Below are 19,661 nucleotides of genomic sequence, written 5' to 3' on the forward strand. Positions count from 1 at the left end.
GTGTATCTTTCTTTAATTCACCACCTAATGGAGCATGATGGGTATCTGGTACATGCTGCGGCCCCTGTGGTTATTGTTTATCTTCCAATATTACTTAAACCACAGACTCCTCATCTAATGTATCAGTACCTGTAACATTTTCTGCTTCAGCCTCCTTGGACTCTACCTTTTTATTGATGGGAATATCCTGTAATGTAATTTTCTTCTTTTTATACCAGAGATTCAGGAATTTTTTCTACACATTAATATTGATAGTACCAGTAGATTCCATCCAAGGGTATCCCAAAACAACATCCACATTAGCCATATCTGAAGCATAAAAATTCGAATGCAATACATACTTGTCCATAACAATATTCAGATATTTATAAACTTGAACATCATCATTATCAACCTGTGTGTGCTCTATTTGTTTAGCTAGGACTTGCAATCTTTTTGCTAAATTAACATTTATAAAATTTTGCTTGCAACTAGGATTTATAGACACAATGATCTTCTCCTTCTGAATACATCCATGAACCTGTAATAAGGAGATACTGGTAGAAAATAACCCCTTACATGTCTCATTGCCCTGTTTCCTAGCATGAGACCATTTGTCCAAAATGAGTTTTTCAAATTCTTCATCCGAAAGTTTGGACAGCTGCTTGCTGTCAAGTGAGCACCACCATATGGCAGCTTCATCTTTCAGCCCAAGGCATAATAAACCTCTCCAATGTTTCGAAAAGATTCTCTTAAGATCTTTTATGAATTCTTCAATAGTAGGACCACTTGTAATAGATCTGACCTGAAAATATATAACAATGCAAAATATACCCAATTTTGCAATTAAACCCAAGAGCCAATACAAGAGAAAATTAGATAAACTCCAAATCTTTATTAATATCAAAACCCTTGAGGTAGGGTAACAAAAAACAATCACTCTTCAAGGAAGGAGAACACCCCACAAGCCATATGCTTGTTCATACAATAATACTTGATATCTCTCAATGGGAAGTCTCTAGCCTATATATAGGATTCATACATACAATACCATGGGTCATTACCATGGTTCTCTGAATACCATATACCTAATACAATGGGCTTATCATATTATGGCTAACTACTTGTGGTCTCTTACATGATGCGGGTTAACCACTTTCTTTATTAACTATGACCCATCACATTAGTACATTATTCCCTTGGGTACCTCCCTCTATACCCCATAATATCCCCCCTAGGTATACTACATACAGAGAACAATATTCCCTACCACAAACCATGTTTGCCTTCACCCATCTCATCTCCTCCATACTCCCAATGTTCTTCCATCCATACTCCATTCCAGATGCCAATTCCAAGCAACTCTATGTTTTCTACAGAATTCCTTGCAATACTATAGGAGTTTCCTGTAGGTTTTACAAGAGGCCTTGAAAGATTTTAGGAAGGGCAATCCAGTGGAAAAATGGTGACACAAGCCTATTTTAGGTTATGAAAAGAGCCATTGACCTCACCACACCTCAGCCAACACCCTCCATGACCATGTCACCACTGAATCCATCAAAGAAATCAAGTTAACAAATAGAAAAAAAAAAAGAGAGAGAAAAAAACATAAAAAAGATGCATGCCACAACAGAATAACTCATCTTCCACACCATAACCACATCCTCCACTCATTCCAATACCCATTCAACTTCAAAAGTAGAGAAGAGATTTAAAAGTTCAAGAAAAAAGGTAGCTATAGGACATCCTATAGGAATTCCTGTAGCAGCCTATTCCACAAAAAAGATCACAGCAACTCTAATCCACCTTCAGCACAAGGATCACAGAGATGAGGAAGCTCCTCCAGAACTCAACAGCAACAAAATCTAGCACATGTACATCATCAAGGGAGCAACTGATGAGCCTCATAAATGGGTAATTATATGGGCTCATTTTACCTCCTAACCTAGTCAAATTAACTATTCTTTTAGTTTATTGTATGATTTTCTGATTATATTTATGCTTATGGAGTGAGTTGAGTTAGTTATGATGCCATGTGATCTAACATGTGTTTAATGCAGATTATTGATGAATTTTGAAGTCAAAGTCAAGGATCTAGTGGACAAATGGCAGCAATAACTCGAAGTGGAAAAAGGGGAGGACTTATAGGAGGGAATCCCCCTCATTTATTACTCCTCACTTTGAATTCTCCTTCATTCAGCTCAGAGTACAAGCAGCCAAATCATGCACTAGAAGGCAGCGAGCAAGTGGAGGATGACTGATGATTATCTCGAGTTTTGGGAGCCAAGCCTCCTTGATTTTAAGAAATTTGTTAGTAGCTTCACTTGTATAAGTAGAAAGGCCTAGGGCCTCACTAGGGTCGGAGTTTTGTCAGATTTTTGTTGGATTTTTGCTTATGTAAACTCTGCTCAACTTCGAACTTATTATTTTGAGACAGTTTCATGTAATCTTGTTATTGTTTTGATAATAAAGATGGAATCCTTTTTGAGCTAGCACTGAGTCACATTAGAGGGTTGAAGCTCTTGGGTTAGGGCCCAATCCAAGCAGCCAAGCTCCTCTTTACTTGTATTTGTTTTTTGTATTTCACTTTCTAGATCAGGTTGTTGTTAAATGTATTTCTTTGATGGTGAAGAATAGGTTGTTTTCGATGATTCAGTAGTTTTCTTACATTTGTGATTTATATAGTAGGCTAGGTAGTGATAAAGAGAAGATTCAAAAGGCTAACAACAGTGCCTTGGCCTCTCTTCCTCCCTTTGGGACCATGATTTGAGGCAAAGACCCTCTTGCTGCCCCAAAAACACAAATTTTCCTCATTCATAGGACTTCTAGTGTTTGCAGCTTTTTAGTAGGTTAATAGTCTAGTTCTGTTTTGCTTCAAATCTTCTTCATCATGCTCATTTTTTTTATTTTCAATAGTCTTCTTTCAGGCTTTCCTTTCTTGCATTATTTCTCAGTATTTCCTTTCATAGATCATAGTTTAGACTAGTTTGATGCAAAACTCTATTTTTCTAGATGCACTCAGTTCATTTCTTGTTTGATCTTATTGGTTGACTGTCAGTTCCTTTGCAGCAGATATCTTCTTGCAATAGACCAGCTTATTAGCCATCACATCCTCCATCTGATCCATGCCCTACAGGTCGCCCAAACCTCACCTCAATTCTGCCTTAGTTTCCTGCATTTTCCATAGAACTTCTTCCTCTTTCCTTGAGCAAACCCAATCATCTTCCTCTCTCCTGGTGATTCTTGGAAGACCCTAGGTGCCTTAACACCTCATTCCAACCTTCATCCACCTTTTCCACCCACTCTCACACCCTCAAAACAATGAAAACTACTCTCGGCCTCCTCCTGTAGGCCTCCTGTAGAACGTTGTTTTTCCTCCTATAGATTTCCTGTGTCCTCTTGTAGATTTTCCTGTAGGATTTCTTTTGAAGGTTGAGTGTGGAAAAGCCTCCAGAAGGCCACCTGAGACCTCCTAGGACCCATCCACACCATCCTACATCTTCTCAAGTCCCAAAGCCACCCTTCAACACCACCTATTCGCTCCCACATTCACACACAATAAATTATATGCATGTCAAATTCACATAAAAATACATAAAAATCCAAAAAGATGTCGTTTGCTTATTTACTTCCAGAAATAGCTTAGTTAGATGTTGTTTACTTCCTTGAGTAGGTAATGGCATTCCTTTCATGATTTTCATAGTGCTTTCTGCAAAAGTATGATTAGTTGGTTAATTAGGGTTTATTAGGTTTGCTTTACATTTCAGTCTTTCTCCTTTCTGCAGTTAGAGTAGCATCTGTAAAGTAATATTTCTCTTTTTTCATCACATATAGAGCTTCTTCTAGAATCCATAGAAGTTGGCTTTAGCTCCTAGTGATCTTGCGCCGACTGACCAAATGACAACCTGCAATAAGAACTAGTACTTGTGCATACAGCACCGACGCTTCCAAGTTTTTTACGAACTACCGAGTTGATAAGAGTAAAGAAGGCAACCCAGGAGATGCAACATTATTGCTACAATACTCGTGCTCACCATCTTTTTGGTGTCGTTTCCAGGGAAGCGTCAGAGTATTATGTGATTCCTACTTTCTTCTATTTTCTGTTACAACGTTTTGGTAATAGTTTATTTCAGCAAGAGTAAAATATTCATTTCCTTTCCTTTCAAGTTCTGCATTTCCTTACTTTCCTTTTCAATTCTACAAATTTCATTTCAGCAAGAGTAGACTAGTCATTTCCTTTCCTTTCAAGTTCTGCATTTCCTCGCTTTCCTTTTCAAATTCTGCAAATTTCATTTCAGCAAGTTCATTTCAGTTAGTTGCAATTTGTTTTGTTCAATCAATTTCAGTTTTGTAAGTACTATCAGTGTGAGAAAAAAAAGAAAAAAAACCAACCAAAAAGATTTCATTTCATGCCTCGTAGGAATAGAGATAACTCAGGAATTTTTTTTCCCAACACCCCCACTACTTCACACAGCCAGCCTTCTCTCTTCTTCGGCGGCTGTGATCAAGAAGAACCCTTAGGTGAATAGCAAGACATATTTGAAGAACCTATAGGGGAAGAAGAAAAACAAAACATTCCTTTGGAGCCAATCGCTGAACATAGAAATGTAGGGGAAATGGAGAGAGAATAGAGGATACCTTTCCCAATCGAGAGACCAATGGGGACACCAAAATGAAGAATCTAAGCGCTTCTGTCCTACCTCATTTCCATGGTCTGACTACAGAAGATCCTAACACCTTTTTGTTCGAGTTTGTTGTTATCTGTCGAACCTATGAATATGTAGAAGATGAGCATGGGATGCTAGGGAGGCCACCAGGGCTATAAAAGATGAGGAGATGGACTAAGTTGCTCATAGGATGAGCAACACCTTCAGTAGGGGGTGATGATAAGCCTCATAAATGGGTAATTATATGGGCTCATTTTTACCTCCTAACCTAGTCAAATCAACCATTCTCTTAGCTTATTGTATTATTTTCTGATTATATTTATGCTTATGAAGTGAGTTGAGTTAGTTATGATGCCATGTGGTATAACATGTGTTTAATGCAGATTATTGATAAATTTTGAAGTCAAAGTCAAGGATCCAGTGGATAAATGGCAGCAATAACTCGAAGTGGACAAAGGAGAGGACTTATAGGATGGAATCCCCCTCATTTATTACTCCTCACTTCGAATTCCCCTTCATTCAGCTCGAAGTACAAGCAGCCAAATCATGCACTAGAAGGCAGCCGAGCAAGTGGAGGATGATTGATTATTATCTCGAGTTTTGGGAGCCAAGCCTCCATAATTTTAAGGAAGCTATTGGTAGCTTCATTTGTATAAGTAGAGAGGCCTAGGGCCTCACTAGGGTTGGAGTTTTGTCGGATTTTTGTTGGATTTTTGCTTATGTAAACTCTGCTCAATTTCGAGCTTATTATTTTGAGACAGTTTCATGTAATCTTGTTATTGTTTTGATAATAAAGATGGAATCATTTTTTAGCTAGCACTGAGTTACCTCAGAGGGCTAAAGCTCTTGGGTTGGGTTAGAATTTGTATGTTGTATTTCAATTTGTAGATCAGGTTGTTGTTAAATGTATTTCTTTGATGGTTAAAAATAGGTTTCTTTTGATGATTCAGTAGTTTGCTTCCATTTGTGCGTTCTATAGCAGGTTAGGCAGTGATAAAGAGAAGATTCAAAAGTCTAGCAACAGTGCCTTGGCCTCTCTTCCTCCCTTTGGAACCATGATTTGAGGCAAAGACCCTCTTGCTGCCCCAAAAACACAGATTTTCCTCTTTCATAGGACTTCTAGTGTTTGCATCTTTTTAGTAGGTTAATAGTCTAGCTCTGTTTTGCTTCAAATCTTCTTCATCATTCTTGTCTTCTTTCATGCTTTCCTTTCTTGCAGTATTTCTCAGTATTTCCTTTCATAGATCATAGTTGAGACTAGTTTGATGCAAAACTCTGTTTTTCTAGATGCACTCAGTTCATTGCTTGTTTGAACTTATTGGTTGACTGTCAGTTACTTTGCAGCAGATATCTTCTTGTAGTAGACCAGCTTATCAGCCATCACATCCTCCATCTGATCTATGCCCTACAGGTCGCCCAAACCTCACCTCAATTCTGACTTAGTTTCCTGCATTTTCCATAGAACTTCTTCCTCTCTCCTTGAGCAAACCCAATCATCTTCCTCTCTCTTGGTGATTCTTGGAAGACCCTAGGCGCCCTAACACTTCATTCCAACCTTCATCCACCTTTTCCACCCACTCTCACACCCTCAAAACAGTGAAAACTACTCTCAGCCTCCTCCTGTAGGCCTCTTGTAGAACGTTGTTTTTCCTCCTGTAGATTTCCCGTGTCCTCCTATAGATTTTCCTATAGGCTTTCTTTTGAAGGCTGAGTGTGGAAAAGCCTCCAGAATGCCACCTGAGACCTCCTAGGACCCATCCACACCATCCTACATCCTCTCAAGTCCCAAAGCCACCCTCCAATGCCACCTATTCATTGCCACATTCACACGCAATAAATTATATGCATGTCAAATTCACATAAAAATACATAAAAATCCAAAGATGTCTTTTGCTTATTTACTTCCAGAAATAGCTTAGTTAGATGTTGTTTACTTCCTTGAGTAGGTAATGGCATTTCTTTCATGGTTTTCATAATGCTTTCTGCAAAAGTAGGATTAGTTGGTTAATTAGGGTTTACTAGGTTTGATTTACATTTCAGTCTTTCTCCTTTCTGCAGTTAGATTAGCATCTATAGAATAATCTTTCTCTCCTTTCATTACATATAGAGCTTCTTCTGGAATCCATAGAATTTGGCTTGAGCTCCTAGTGATCTTGCGCCGACTGACCAAGTGACAACCTGCAGTAAGAACTAGTACTTGTGCATACAGCACCGACGCTTCCAAATTTGTTACGAACTACCGGGTTGATAAGAGTAAAGGAGGCAACCCAGCAGTTGCAACATTATTGCTGCAATACTGGTGCTCACCATATTTTTGGCACCGTTGCCGGGGAAGCGTCAGAGTATTCTGTGATTACTGCTTTCTTCTATTTTCTATTGCAACATTCTGCTAATAGTTTATTTCAGCAAGAGTAGACTAGTCATTTCCTTTCCTTTCAAGTTCTACATTTCCTTGCTTTCCTTTTCAATTCTGCAAATTTCATTTCAGCAAGAGTAGACTAGTCATTTCCTTTCCTTTCAAGTTCTACATTTCCTTGCTTTCCTTTTCAATTCTGCAAATTTCATTTCAGCAAGAGTAGACTAGTCATTTCCTTTCCTTTCAAGTTCTGCATTTCCTTGCTTTCCTTTTCAAATTCTACAAATTTCATTTCAGCAAGTTCATTTCAGTTAGTTGCAATTTGTTTTGTTCAATCAATTTCAGTTTTGCAGGTACTATCAGTGTGGGAAAAAAAGAAACAAAAACCAACCAAAAATATTTCCTTTCATGCCTCGTAGGAATAGAGATAACTCAAGAAAAATTTTGCCCAACACCCCCACTGCTTCACACAGCCAACCTTCTTTCTTCTTCGGTAGTTGTGTTCAAGAAGAACCCTTAGGTGAACAACAAGGCATATTTGAAGAACCTATAGGGGAAGAAGAAGAAGAAAACATTCCTTTGGAGCCAATGGCTGAACATAGAAATGTTATGGGAAATGGAGAGAGAATAGAGGGTACGTTTCCCATTCGGAAGACCAATGGGGACACCAAAATGAAGAATATAAGCGCCCTACCTCATTTCCAAAGTCTTACTACAGAAGATCCTGACACCTTTTTGTTCGAGTTTGTTGTTATCTGTCGAACCTCTAACTATGTAGAAGATGAGAAAAATTTGAAACTATTCCCTTCTACTCTCAAGGATGCAGCACTACGTTGGTTCATGGGATTACCTGGAAATAGCATGACAACTTGGGCTCAGATGCAACAAGCCTTTAACAACAAGTATCGAGACTATTGTAGGTCAAAATATACTAAAGAAGAGATTTTCCAAATGACTATAGGAAGTGATGAGTCCCTGGAAGGCCATGAAGAAAGGTTCCAACTCAGTTACAAAAGGGCCAAATGTACACTTGACATTGAGTCTCTGAAGTTGGTCCTGCTCAAAGGAATTCGGGAAAATCTTTTAAACACCCTCCCTCTACTGGCCGGGGGGATACATCTACCAACTATCCTATGAGGACATAAAGACTATTTTTAGAAACCATTCTAGACCAGCCGAAAGAAAGATAGGGGAAGTCAACCCATAGCCAGTACCTCGTCCTCTAACTCATCCATTAAAGGAGAAATTGGAAACATGCTAGAAGACTTCAAGAGTGAGATGCTGCAAACTCTTGCCATGCAAATGGATACCTTACATATCAAAAGGAAACAAGAGGAAGCAGAGAGGGCTTTGGCCATTTTTTTCCCTAGATGCACCAGGAGGCATCCTACGAATGAATGCCCATTGAACTCTATAGAGGTTTGTTCAATCTATGAAGAGAATCATTCTACAGATAAGTGTTCTTCCTTGCCCGAACTTAAAGTTGTATATCAAAGGGTTGAGGGAGTCACTGAACAGCTCTATTACATAAACCAAAGGAGGCCGCATGGACCTAGACCATACCAACAGGGGATGCAAGGGACATCTCAGGCATACTACAACCCCAACCAAGTCACTTCCATACCTTCTTAGGGCCCCCCTTCTCATCCTTCCTGGTCCACACCTCCTCCTTGGTCCTTCACATCTCCATATCATGCCCAACCAGCCACCCATTCATTTCAATCCTATGCTCAGTCCTAACCTCAGTGGAATGCATCTCATTAGGGGTGGAGGCCCCAATACAACTCTCCTCACGCTCTTTTGCCTCCACCACCTGCCCAACCACAACTGTTACCTCCTGCTCCACCAAAGCAACCCCAAATGCCTGCCCAGCGAAATCTGAACCCGAACAACAGACAGGCTCAGCAAGTGTATAGTGGCGAACCATCATGCCCGACTTATGCTGTGAAGATTCGGGAAATTAACTTGCGATCTGGGAAATTTCTCCCAGATAGCCAGCCTCCACCCAGGGAGGTTGAGGAAGATAAAGAGGAAAGTGAACGTAAAGAAAATCTACCATTTCCTGAGAGACTATCCGCGACAGTCCAGCCTACCCCAGAAGAAACTGAACTCCTAGGAGAATTGAAACGTTTATGTATGAAGATACCACTTCTCCAAGCCATAAAAGATGTGCCTATCTACAATAGGTTGATCAAAGAGAAGTGCTTTAGGCATCCAGGAAGGCGCAAGAGAAATGCCCCAACCATCAATGTCATAGGGCGACTATCCAACCTAATGTTAGGGTAGGTAATTTGTCGAAAATATCTGGACCCTGGAAGCCCATTAGTTGATGTCCACATCAATGGCACCATGATCCCACACACCTTGATTGATCTGAGAGCTGCCATTAATGTGATGACAAAGGACACAATTCTCAAACTCAACCTCCAGGGCTCCTTGAGGAAGACCACAACCGTGCTACAACTTGCAAACCGCTCCACCGTGACCCCTGAGGGGATTGTGGAAGATGTGATGGTCTCCATTGATTCTTGGGAGTACCCTACTGATTTCTTAGTTCTCCAGCCAAAGGCAAAGCTCACTGGGTATCCTCTCATTCTGGGAAGACCCTGGTTGGCTACCGCCGATGCCTACATCAGCTGTCGAGCTGAGAACATGACCATGAAGAATAGACACATGTCCACACAGTTAATCCTATATCCTCCTACCCAACCATTGCTAGAACATGATCTACCTCTCTGGTTGGAGGAGGAAGATGAGGATGAAGTCTATTCTGCACCGCTTTGTGCATTAGAAATCGCCATGGGGGGAAAACCGCAAGATGAGGATGATATGATTGAAAATCTGATTCAGAATCCACCTCCCAGTGTATCACCATTAGAGGACATAGTAAGAGAAACCCAAAACAACCCCTCAACTGATCTCTGTGCGGCTGACTCCACTCCTCTTCGTGTTAAGAATATAGAGTTTGGCCCAGAAAGAACCTTGAAAATAAATCCGTCCCTATCCACTTCCCAGGAGAAGGAACTGTGTAGCCTGCTGAGAAAACACCTAGATGTCTTCTCCTGGAGTTATAAGGAGATGAAGGGAGTGCACCCTTCAGTATGCACTCATCATATATACATCAAGGAGGATTGCAAGCCAGTCAGGCAGCCTCAAAGGAGGATGAATCTAGCACTTAAAGATATTGTTAAGGAAGAACTGCAGAAATTGCTTGATGCAGGATTCATATATCCCATCTCTGACAGTGAATGGGTCTCTCCTTTGGTGCTAGTACCCAAGAAAAATGGTAAGTGGAGAATCTTTGTCGACTATCGAGAATTGAACGAAGCCACTAAAAAGGACCATTTTCCTTTACCTTTCATAGATCAAGTGTTAGACGGCCTGGCAGGGAAAAAGTTTTTCTCTTTCTTAGATGGGTTTAGCGGGTACAATCAGATTCAAATCAGCCCGGAAGACCAAGATAAGACCACTTTCACTTGTCCTTGGGGTACATTTGCATATCGGGTCCTTCCTTTTGGCTTGTGCAATGCTCCAGTGACTTTCCAAAGAGCAGTATTGAGTATATTTTCTGAACTGGTTCATGATGCAGTAGAAATATACATGGATGATTTTACACCTTATGGTTCTGACTTTCAGGAAGCTTTGTCTAACTTAGGAAAAGTTCTGGATAAGTGTATTGAGATAAACTTGTCCCTCAGTCTGGAAAAATGTGAATTCTTGATGACTGAAGGGACTGTGCTAGGTCATGCAATATCTCAGCAAGGACTACAGGTGGACCCCAACAAAATTTCCATCATCCAAAGGGTCCCACATCCTCAAAAGGTGAGAGATGTCAAAAGTTTCCTAGGCTTAGCTAGGTATTACAGGAGATTCATTAAAGATTTTAGCAAGCTAGCCTCTCCTTTTTTTGGCCTCTTAGGCGAAGATGTCGAGTTAATATGGTCGGAAAACTGTCAAGAAGCCCTAGATACCTTAAAGACCAAGCTCGTGAATGCCCCAATTCTGAGAGGCCCAAACTGTGCCCTACCTTTCCACATTCACACATATGCCTCGAACAAAGCAATAGGAGCAGCTTTAGGACAAATTGATGAAAAGTTACCTTATGCCATATACTTTATAAGCAAAAACTTGTCAAAGGCATAGTTAAACTATACAGTGACCGAGAAGGAACTCCTAGCTGTCGTGCATTCCTTCAACAAATTCAGACATTATATCACAGGCTATCAAACCTTTGTGCACACTGATCATGCTACAATTAGATATTTAATGAACAAACTAGATGCAAATGCCCACATTATCAGATGGTTTCTCTTACTGCAACAGTTTGATTTGACCATTATTGATAAGCCTGGTAAAGAAAATGTTGTTGCTGAATTTTTGTCTAGAGTAAATTTGCCTGCAGGTGAAGAAGGAATGGTGGATGACCAAATGCCAAATGAACACCTGTTTACTATCTCAGTACTCTCCCCATGGTTTGCTAATATAGAAAACTACTCGGTTTCGACATAGTTCCCACCACACCTGTCCTCAAAAGAGAAGAGAAAGATAGTAAGGAAAAGCGCCCCTTTCACCTGGATTGGGGGCAATCTCTTAAAACTTGGCTCAGATCAGATCTTGAGAAGATGTGTCAGGGAGGAGGAAGTCTTTGACATCCTCCTGACCTGTCATGACGGGCCTTGTGGAGGTCATTTTGCAGCAAAAAGAATGGCCTTCAAGATATTGCAAGCAAGCTACTACTGGCCCACTCTTCATCAGGATGTGAGGAGATATACCAGCCAGTGTGATCGATGTCAGAGGATGGGGAAAGCTACTCCAAAGGATGAGATGCCCATGCAACCTCAAGTGAACTTTGAGCCATTTGAGAAGTAGGGCATGGACTTTGTGGGTCCTATCAGCCCTCCTTCAAAGCAGAAAAAATACATCATTGTGTGCATCGATTACCTGACAAAGTGACAAAGACAAAAGCAATCAAAGCAGCGACAGCGGAAAAAGTAGCTGAGTTTTTGAGAGAGAACATATTCTACAAGTTCGAGTATCCAAGAGAGTTGGTCACAGATCAAGGTAGTCAGTTCACTTCCAATTTGATTGAATACTGCTCACACATCATAGAATCAAGCATAGGACTTCAACCCCTTACCATCCATAAGCCAATGGGCAGGTGGAGGTCACTAACAAAGCATTGGAAGGGATCCTGACAAAGGTAGTGAGCAGCAACAGAAAATACTAGATGGACAGAGTAGTTGAGGCCACTTGGGCCTACAACAAAACATGGAAGACCACCACAGGGTTCACACCCTATGAGCTGGTCTATGGGAATAAAGCTTTGCTGTCAACAGAATTTGAATTCAATACCCTAAGGATGGAAGCTCAGCTAGACCTAGACCTCAACCATGCGCAGAAAGAAATATTACTTTAGTTCAATTGATTGGATGTACACATATTGCAAGCCCTTCTCCATACAGAGGCAGTTCAGCTTCAAAGAAAGATATGGCATGACAAAAATATCAAAAAGAAGCAATTCCAAGAGGGAGATTGGACACTACTCTATGATTCAAGATACAAAGATTTCAAATGCAAGTTGAGGACAAGATGGTTGGGACCCTACACTGTGGAGAAATGCAATGACAATGGTTCAGTTCTGATCAGAACCATTGATGATGAAGCCATCCCCATGCTTGTCAATGGACATCGATTGAAAGTATACAAGAAACCCCTATCCAAGCGAGAGTTCACTGAAGATTTGAATAAGACAGTGATGGTAGTGGAGCATGTCTTAGCCTCCACTTCACCCACTCACTAAAGAAAAAGAAAAAGAGAAATAAAAAATAAGGACTCAAGTGAAAACCTCCATGAGGCGCTTGAGTCCCATCATTGAGTTGAAAACCTCTTCTGAGGCGGCCTAGTGATGTCAAAAAAAAAAAAAAAAGAGAAAAATAAGATCCCTAGGTGAAAACCTCCCTTGGAGGCGCCCAGGGCAAGCAATTAGGGTGAAAACCTCCCTGAGGCACCCTAGTTGTTTTCAAAAAAAAAAAAAGTGAATTTTCGTTTGCATTGCAGGTTGCAAGAGGACTACAGGAAGCAGAAGAAGGTGCCAAGGGAACCCTGACATCCACACCAGTACCTATCCTACCTTCCCACACTTTTCTCCATCATTTTTGGCATTTCTTTCACCCCACTGTGCTTCTTTTTCAAAAACTGTGTTTTCTACAGGAGGCTCTGTGTTTTTGACAGGAGGCTCCTGTAGGAATTACAAAGAGCCAGAAATGAATCGAAAGGCAGTTTGAGGGACAGGGAAGCTTCATGAATAACATATAAACCCTCCTACAGTCTTCAAACCTCCTGGCCATCATTTCCAAGCCTGCATCACAACCCCAAGAATCATTCTTCTTCCTATCCAAGAAAAACACAGAAAAAATAGTTTTTCAGGAAAAGAAAAAAAAACAAAAAAATAAGAGAAGAAGCAGCACCATCCACCTCACCTGAAGCCTACTTATTACCTCTCCATCTCTATCTACATCTCTAGCATCCTCCTCGAAGCTCCAAGCACAAAAAGAAGTTGAAGTTTTAAGGGGAGAAGCAGCTACAGGAGCTCCTGTAGGAATTCTTATAGCAGTTGATCCCATTAAAATCCAACACCAGCAGCAAGAGAGTGCAAACATGAAGAGTGAGAAGACACTTGAAGCTCAGGTCCAGCCAGAGAAGAACTTGCATAAGACACAGGCACACATCAGCAAGCAGATAGCATGCATCAAAATAAATAAAGGCATGCAGCAGAGAGAGAGCCACAGTACCTCACAGCAAACACATTCGAATCACAGATAAGTAACTAAGCCACTCCTTTGTTTGCATTTGTGTAATTAGAAGTCATGCAGAAGCAACAAGATGGTTGAGGTTGAACGAGGGAAAGGTGGCCAGTTAACTGGCCACCTTCATCTAGTTGACTCCACTCATCCAATATGTCACCCACACGTGTGCACAGTCAACTCAAGAAAGATGTCAAGGACAAGTAATGGAGGAAGTGTGAACTCTGATGCAATCCTGAGAGATGATTACGAGGAGCAACCATGATGACAAGGTAGGTGGGGACCAACTATCTGAATATAGCCAACGTATACTTTCCCAGCTCACCCCCCATCACCGGAAATATCCATAAAGGGTAATAAGTACTCTTCCCCGAGCACTCTCACCTTTTCCTTCATTCTCTCCTCATAACTCAGTTACAGCAGTCTCCTTATGCCCCCACAGCCTCGTAACCATCGTCCTCCATCGATCTCTCCCATATTCCTGCTCTCGGTGTTCTCTACAGGAGCACTTACAAGTTCTATAGGAGCACCTACAGGAATTCTACAGGAGAGATAACAGTTTTCTACGGGCGGGGGGGGGAAGTGTGTTGTTTTGAAGGGACAAAACACGGGTTTTAGCACGATTTTCGGTCTAAGGAAGTAGGTTCCATGTATGCCCCCATTGAATATCAATATATGCAAGCAGTGGTTTCAATTTGAAGAGGGAATAAAGCCTTTAGGAGGAGGAAATACATAAAAAAATTCTGCTTATTAAAAAAAAAAAACACAGTGTCCTCTGTTTCTCTGTTTTTCTCAAAAATTGTTGTCTCCATCTCCACATTTGGTTTCCCAAAAGAGTATAAACAAAATGACAGGAGGATTTATGAGAAAGGAGCCCACCAACTCCACCAAGCTCCATGCACATCCACAAGTGGTGGACATCTTCACAAGGGCAAATTGGATGAACTTTTTTGAGAAATTCTGAGGGTTTGATGAGGAGATTGCCCAAGAATTTGCCCACTCTTTGGTCCTTCACTCAAGAACACATGCCACTGTCACCTTCAGAGGTCTTTCCATGGAGATAACCCCTGAATTTATCAGTAGATTCTCTACCCTTCCTCTTGGGCTGCCTTGGAGTAGGCTGCCAAGAAAAACTTTTTCCAAAACAATGAAACCCCTGTAGATGATAAAAATGGCATTACAAGGGCTAGCATACCATATCCTTGGGATGAGGTTAGCTACCAAATAATCAAATACATTTCCTATGAGGGGAGGTACAACATTGTCTATAGTTATCACTTTAGAATCCTTCATGAATTAAGGTATGGCATGGACACTCCAACGCCTTAGAAGCTCAGCATCCCCTACTTCCTCCTGCAGTCCCTCATTGACTCCAATACTAAAGTTCAAGCAAGGAATTCAGAGCAGCTAGCTCACCATGGGTTAATCAAAATCCTAGTGGAAGAAGCCCTCCATACATTTACACTCCCTATAGCATGGGAAGTCTTCTAAAACATGACAGCTGAGGATGACATAAAGGCCCTAACCTATGATATCAGTCCTACAAGTAGTGAGGAGGAAAAGCAGCAAGGGGGAGAAGGTGAAACCACTGGTGACTTAGCAGAACAAGGAAAGAAGGAGGAAGAAACTAAGATAGAGGAGGAGAAATCTGAAGAAATAGAGCAAGAAGAGACAGAGCAAACAGAGATAGAAAAAGAGACAGAAGGAGGAGAAAAAGAGGCAAAAAAGGCAAAACAAGGAGAAGGGTCCCCTGAGACACTGGAAAGGGAGGTAGCAGCTGCCCTCACTGCCCTCAATACACCAATCAAGCCAAAATAAAAGAGGAAAAGGCAGACCTCCATGTATTTCAGGGCTAGGAAGAGCACAAGAATCAAAACAGGCAAACCTCAGTGCTCTTCAAAAGTGCCAATTGCAATTGAAGATTCACCATCTGCCCAAGGAAAAGAATCCCCTTCCAAGGCATCTATCACATATGAAAGGGGGACTCTTAGATCTCCCACATGGAAAGAAAAGATAGAACTACAGGACCCAAAAACAGTCCTACAGGAGGCTCAGACAGTTCTACAAGAGACACTGTCAAAACTACAAGGGACCCAAAAGCTTAAGGAAAGGATGGAAGGACAACCACAAGTAAAGGAGGAAGAAACAAAGCTACAAGAACCTGATCCCCAACCTATTCTTGCCTCCTACTACAATCTACTTGAGGGAGGAAGGATAATTCCACAAAAATTTGCAATTTCACTATTCTTTGAATAGAGAAAGAGAGAATAAGAACACATAGGCGGATGAAAATAACCAAATCCAAAGCAGTTGAGGATATTGGCCATATGGAAAACAAACTCAGAGAAATGGGCATAGAGTTGAGCACTGTCAGACACAGGGAAGCAATTACAATAAGCCACCTTGAAACTAAAAATGAATTGCTGAGGCAGTTGCAAGAGAAAGATACCCAGCTGGCATGCATGGCCAGCTTATACATGGAGGCATTGCAATGTAGAACACTAGCAAAATTATATGGCCTATACCTCAAGGACCAATGGTTACAATTTTAGATAAAGACTTTGGCACAAAGAGGCACAATGTATTTCCAAGATTACAGATAGTTTATGGATATGTGTGACCAAAGCACATCAGAGGATAAGGCAAAGATGGCAGAATTCTACCTACATAACATGGCCCTCACAGACATGAATGTGTGGGACCCCAACGCCAAGCTAAGGGACCTTCAACTAATGGCCATGGCCTCATGGATGAACCATGAATATTTGAGGGCAGCAAAAATAAAAAGATTGATGATAAAAGAGAAAAATGAGCCATTAATGATAAGAGATGAGCCATCAGATCCCATGGCACTCATCAGCACACACAACCTGCTTGCCAATAATCCTCAGATTGCCCCTAGATACATAAGTGATCAGGCACAAACCATTTCACACTTTGAGGATATGCAAAGGCTACTTAGGGATGACTTTGTGCATGCATGCATGAGGAGATGGAACACCTTACCACACAGTCTGCAGATCAAGGAATATCATTCCCCCATAAGGATGAAGGAGGCATTAAGAAGAGTGCCAATGTACAAGCACTCCATGTAGAGGCTGAAGGTCAACTGGATTGGCCTCAAACTGAGTCCCCCACTGTTGTTAGGCATGCTGGAAGGCAGAAGAGATGAAGAGGAGGAGGAGCAATGGGAAGAGATAGAAAGGAAGGCAGGATTATATGACAAGGAAGAGCAGACTACATCAGAAGCTTCGGATGCTAGGGAGGCCACTAGGGCCATAAAAGATGAGGAGATGGACTAAGTTGCTCAGAGGATGAGCAACACCTTTAGTAGGGGGGTGATGATGAGCCTCATAAATGGGTAATTATATGGGCTCATTTTACCTCCTAACCTAGTCAAATCAACCATTATCTTAGCTTATTGTATGATTTTTTGATTATATTTATGCTTATGGAGTGAGTTGAGTTAGTTATGATGCCATGTGGTCTAACATGTGTTTAATGCAGACTATTGATGAATTTTGAAGTCAAAGTCAAGGACCCAGTGGACAAATGGCAACAATAACTCGAAGTGGACAAAGGAGAGGACTTATAGGAGGGAATCCCCCTCATTTATTATTCCTCACTTCAAATTCCCCTTCATTCATCTCGGAGTATAAGAAGCAAAATCATGCACTAGAAGGTAGTCGAACAAGTGGAGGATGACTGATGATTATCTCGAGTTTTGGGACCCAAACCTCACTGATTTTAAGGAAGTTGTTGGTAGCTTCATTTGTATAAGTAGAGAGGCCTAGGGCCTCACTAGGGTTAGAAAATTTGTCGGATTTTTGTTGGATTTTTGCTTATGTAAACTCTGCTCAACTTCGAGCTTATTATTTTGAGACAGTTTCATGAAATCTTGTTATTGTTTTGATAATAAAGATGGAATCTTTTTTGAGCTAGCACTAAGTTACCTCAAAGGGATGAAGCTCTTGGATTAGGGCCTAATCCAAGCAGCCAAGCTCCTCTTTACTTGTATTTTTATGTTGTATTTCAGTTTGTTGATCAGGTTGCTGTTAAATGTATTTCTTTGATGGTTAAGAATAGGATGCTTTTGATGATTCAATAGTTTGCTTCCATTTGTGCTTTCTATAGTAGGTTAGGTAGTGATAAAGAGAAGATTCAAAAGGATAGCAACAGTGCCTTGGCCTCTCTTCCTCCCTTTGGGACCATGATTTAGGCAAAGACCCTCTTGCTACCCTAAAAACACAGATTTTCCTCATTCATAGGACTTCTAGTGTTTGCAGCTTTTTAGTAGGTTAATAGTCTAGTTCTGTTTTGCTTTAGATATTTTTCATCATGCTCATTTCTTTATTTTCAATAATATTCTTTCATGCTTTCCTTTCTTGCAGTATTTCTCAGTATTTCCTTTCATAGATCATAGTTTATACTAGTTTGATGCAAAACTCTGTTTTTCTAGATGCACTCAGTTCATTGCTTGTTTGATCTTATTGGTTGACCTTCAGTTCCTTTGCAGCAAATCTCTTCTTGCAATAGACCAGCTTATCATCCATCACATCCTCCATCTAATCCATGACCTATAGGTCGCCCAAACCTCACCTCAATTCTGCCTTAGTTTCCTGCATTTTCCGTAGAAATTCTTCCTCTCTCCTTGAGCAAACCCAATCATCTTCCTCTCTCCTGGTGATTCTTGGAAGACCCTAGGTTCCCTAACACCTCATCCCAACCTTCATCCACCTTTTCCACCAACGCTCACACCCTCAAAATAGTGAAAACTGCTCTTGGCCTCCTCCTGTAGGCCTCCTATAAAACGTTGTTTTCCCTCCTGTAGATTTCCTGTGTCCTCGTGTAGATTTTCCTATAGGCTTTCTTTTGAAGGCCGAGCATGGAAAGCCTCCAGAAGGCCACCTGAGACCTCCTAGGACCCATCCACACCATCCTACATCCTCTCAAGTCCCAAAACCACCCTCCAATGCCACCTATTCGCTGCCACATTCACACACAATAAATTATATGCATGTCAAATTCACATAAAAATCCAAAAAGATGTATTTTGCGTATTTACTTCTAGAAATAGCTTAGTTAGATGTTGTTTACTTCTTTGAGTAGGTAATGGCATTCCTCTCATGGTTTTCATAGTGCTTTCTGCAAAAGTAGGATTAGTTGGTTAATTAGGGTTTACTAGGTTTGCTTTACATTTCAATCTTTCTCCTTTCTGCAGTTAGAATAGCATCTGTAGAGTAATATTTCTCTCCTTTCATCACATATAGAGCTTCTTTTGGAATCCATAGAAGTTGGCTTGAGCTCCTAGTGATCTTGCGCCGGCTGACCAAGTGACAACTTGCAGTAATATCTAGTACTTGTGCATACAACACTGATGCTTCCAAGTTTGTTACGAACTACCGGGTTGATAAGAGTAAACAAGGAAGCCCAGGAGTTGCAAAATTATTGTTGCAATACTGGTGCTCACCAGCAACTCATCAACAAAATAAGAAGAAAAAAACGTAGTTGAAGAATATGCAACAAGGTCAAAGAACAATGAATTTGCACCATTCTCCAGCATGCATCAGTGAAGCAAAGGACCAACATGTATTTCATCTCACCAATACTCCATCATAGGTACGAATGTGATTAAAACTGTAGGAATAATGCAGGAAGTTGATTTTATAAGCGAAAGGTGGCCAGTTAACTTGGCCACCCTCGATCAGATAACAAGAAGAGAAAGGGTTAGTCAACTCCACACGTGGCAAGGTCACATCAAAAAAGGGGAATGAATCAAAAAGTGGTTAAGTTATGGAGAATGAAAGTGGGAGATGATTACGAGAAAAGGTGATATGATGAACCGGTAGTGGGACC

Source organism: Pinus tabuliformis, chromosome 8, assembly GCF_031772625.1.
Source record: "Pinus tabuliformis cultivar Carrire ecotype Pingquan chromosome 8, CPIR1, whole genome shotgun sequence".
Lineage (NCBI taxonomy): Eukaryota > Viridiplantae > Streptophyta > Pinopsida > Pinales > Pinaceae > Pinus > Pinus tabuliformis.